The following is a 3,848-nucleotide window of genomic DNA, read 5'->3' as shown; positions in this document are numbered from 1 at the left end:
CAGCTTGTGCTTCATCCAGCCTAGCATTTCTCACGATGTACTCTGCATAGAAGTTAAATAAGCAGGGTGACAATATACAGCCTTGACGTACTCCTTTTCCTATTGGGAGCAGTCTGTTCTTCCATGTCCGGTTCTAACTGTTGCTTTTTGACCTGCATACAGATTTCTCAAGAGGCAGGTCAGATTGTTTGGTATTCCCATCTCTTTCAGAATTTTCCACAGTTTGTTGTGATCCACACAGTCAAAGGCTTAGGCATAGTCAATAAAGCAGAAATAGATGTTTTTCTGGAACTCTCTTGCTTTTTCGATGGTCCAACGGATATTGGCAATTTGATCTCTGGTTCCTCTGCCTTTTGTAAATCCAGCTTGAACATGGTTCACATACTGCTGAAGCCTGGCTTGGAGAATTTTGAGCGTTACTTTACCAGTGTGTGAGATGAGTGCAATTGTGTGGTAGTTTGAGCATTCTTTGGCATTGCCTTTCTTTGGGATTGGAATGAAAACTGACCTTTTCCAGTCCTGTGGCCACTGCTGAGTTTTCCAGATTTGCTGGCATATTGAGTGCAGCACTTTCACAGTGTCCTCTTTTAGGACTTGAAATAGCTCAACCAGAATTCCATCACTTCTACTAGCTTTGTTCATAGTGATGCTTCCTAAGGTCCACTTGACTTCACATTCCAAGATGCCTGGTTCTAGGTGAGAGATCACACCATCGTGATCATCTGGGTTGTGAAGATCTTTTTGTACAGTTCTTCTATGTATTCTTGCCACCTCTTCTTAATATCTTCTGCTTCTGTTAGGTCCATACCATTTCTGTCCTTTATTGAGCCCATCTTTGCATGAAATGTTCCCTTAGTATCTCTAATTTTCTTGAAGAGATCTCTAGTCTTTCCCATTCTATTGTTTTCCTCTATTTCTTTGCACTGATCACTGAGGAAGGCTTTCTTATCTCTCCTTACTATTCTTTGGAACTCTGCATTCAAATGGGTATATCTTTCCTTTTCTCCTTTGCTTTTCATTTCTCTTCTTTTCACAGCTATTTGTAAGGCCTCCTCAGACAGCCATTTTGCTTCTGTGCATTGTTTTTTCTTCTGGATGGTCTTGAACCCTGTCTCCTGTACAATGTCATGAAGCTCTGCCCATTGTTCTTCAGGCACTGTCTATCAGATCTAGTCCCTTAAATCTATTTCCCACTTCCACTGTATAATCATAAGGGATTTGACTATGCCAAAGCCTTTGACTGTGTGGATCACAGTAAACTGTGGAAAATTCTGAAAGAGATGGCAATACCAGACCACCTGACCTGCCTCTTGAGAAACCTGTATGCAGGTCAGGAAGCAACAGTTAGAACTGGACATGGAATAACAGACTGGTTCCAAACAGGAAAAGGAGTATGTCAAGGCTGTATATTGTCACCCTGCTTATTTAACTTATATGCAGAGTACATCATGAGAAACACTGGGCTGGATGAAGCACAAGCTGGAATCCAGATTGCTGGGAGAAATACCAATAACCACAGATAAGCAGATGACACCACCCTTATGACAGAAAGTGAAGAAGAACTAAAGAGCTTGTGATGAAAGTGAAAGAGGAGAGTGAAAAAGTTGGCTTACAGCTCAACATTCAGAAAACTGAGATCATGGCATCCAGTCTCATCACTTCATGGCAAATAGATGGGGAAACAGTGGAAACAGTGGCTGACTTTATTTTGGGGGGCTCCAAAATCACTGCAGATGGTGATTGCAGCCACGAAATTAAAAGACGCTTACTGCTTGGCAGAAAAGTTATGACCAACCTAGACAGCATATTAAAAAGCAGAGAGAGAAGGCAGCAGTGGCGGCAGTGACAACGGCAGCTCTGGAGGCTGCAGTCCCGGTCCTGGCTTCGGCCCCAGCCCCACCATGGTGACCCTTGCTGAGCTGCTGGTGCTCCTGGCCACCCTCCTGGCCACGGCCTCGGGCTACTTCATCAGCATTGACGCACATGCAGAGGAGTGCTTCTTCGAGTGGGTCACCTTGGGCACCAAGATGGGCCTCATCTTTGAGGTGGCCGAGGACGGCTTCCTGGACATCAACATGGAGATTACAGGACCTGATAATAAAGGAATTTATAAAGGGGACCGGGAGTCCAGTGGGAAATACACATTTGCTGCTCACATGGATGGAACATATAAGTTTTGTTTTAGCAATAGGATGTATACCATGACTCCAAAGATAGTGATGTTCACCATTGATATTGGGGAAGTCCCCAAAGGACAAGACATGGAAACAGAAGCTCACCAGAACAAGCTAGAAGAAATGATTAATGAGCTCACAGTGGTGATGACAGCTGTGAAGCATGAACAGGAATACATGGAAGTTCAAGAGAGAATACACAGAGCAATCAATGACAACACAAACAGCAGAGTGGTCCTTTGGTCCTTCTTTGAAGCTCTTGTTCTAGTTGCCATGACACTGGGACAAATCTACTACCTGAAGAGATTCTTCAAAGTCCGGAGGGTTGTTTAAAAGCCTTTTCCCCATAATCCCAAATTCATAATTCACTGTTTACCAAACATCTTGGTCATAATAATGTCATTAGTTTCTATGTTTTTATTTTCTGAACTGTATCTTCACAGCTTGTTTCTTTGTGATTAATAGATATTGGGGGAAAACACTTTTTTAGGAAAGCTATAGTGAAAATTTGACATTTGATTGGCATAAATTCATATTTGAATTCTGCCTCCATTATACAGGCCCTCCCAAAGTTCAAACACTGTAAGCCAGATATAGGTGTAGAGTCCTTAGGTTTCTTTCCTTTTATTTTCATTATAAAATACAGTTTGTTCAGGATAGTACTTTACTAAAATGACTCTCTTCTTGGGATCCCTTATCCTGCAGTTCAGGTCACTAGAAAGATTCATTTTGTTGAGAAACAACAATCTGAATCTTGACACTTTCTATCCAGCTTGATGGTAGAGCTCTGTGACTAGAGTATGTGACCAGGTTGGTACTTTTATACTTTGTCTATCTTATTTTTGCTTTAGAGATATGACTTAAACCAACAACCTTTACCCACCCCTCCAAAGTTTCACTTTGAACCTTAGAAGTCAATCACCTCCACTTAAAATTGTTGACACAAGCAGCTAATAACCATTTTTTGGTTTCTGCCTAACCTTGTAAGAAGTCTATTAAAGCAAATACTCTTGGGAGTTTTAGCAAATGGTAGCTCTTTTTCTTTCTATGATGGCGCATCCACCTTTTCTACTCTTGGCATGTAGGAGGTATGCATTCATGTAACTGGAAAAATCTGGATTTCTGATGCCAAAGGGTTAAAGCCTCTTGGATTTCTTTGCAGTGATATACAGCCACTATTTTATTTTTAATCAGTGGCATTTTGGCCACTGTTTAATTAGGGTACTGAATATCACTGTCAGTACTAGGGTTTTTGTTTTTCTTGGGTCTTTCTTTTTTGGCACATGTGAATTTTGTTTTGTGTAGAACGAAACGACTTTCTTTTGGTCTCTGATGATGGGTTTAAAAATCAAGGAGCATCTGGTTTTATTGTGGGGATGATCCAGGATTATGTTGTGACTGATGTATATTGGTTACTTGTACATTTTTTTGGGGGGGGATCTTTACAAGGGGAAAACTACAAGTAACGAGTTTTGTATAATTAAATTTGTTACAGGTTTTCATGTTCAGGGTACACAATTTTTCAACCTTGGGTGAAAATACTAGCAACAGTTTAAGGTAACTGAGTTTTACCTGAGGACAACTGTTGCATGCCAATTTGTGTGTGTGTGTGTGTGTGCAAAAACTTCAAAATTGAGTTAAAAGATGTAAATTTAAAATTGGTTGTGTATCTGA

General features: G+C 40.8%; 1 pseudogene; it reads left to right on the top strand.

The window, feature by feature from the left end:
- The first annotated feature begins 1,875 nt into the window (after positions 1-1,875).
- Positions 1,876-2,546, top strand: LOC102277912 (transmembrane emp24 domain-containing protein 2 pseudogene; annotated as a pseudogene).
- The last annotated feature ends 1,302 nt before the right edge of the window (positions 2,547-3,848 follow it).

This window comes from Bos mutus, chromosome 1 (assembly GCF_027580195.1).
Source record: "Bos mutus isolate GX-2022 chromosome 1, NWIPB_WYAK_1.1, whole genome shotgun sequence".
NCBI lineage: Eukaryota > Metazoa > Chordata > Mammalia > Artiodactyla > Bovidae > Bos > Bos mutus.
Note: the sequence above shows the minus strand (reverse complement) of the source record. Positions and strands in the feature narration are given on the sequence as shown.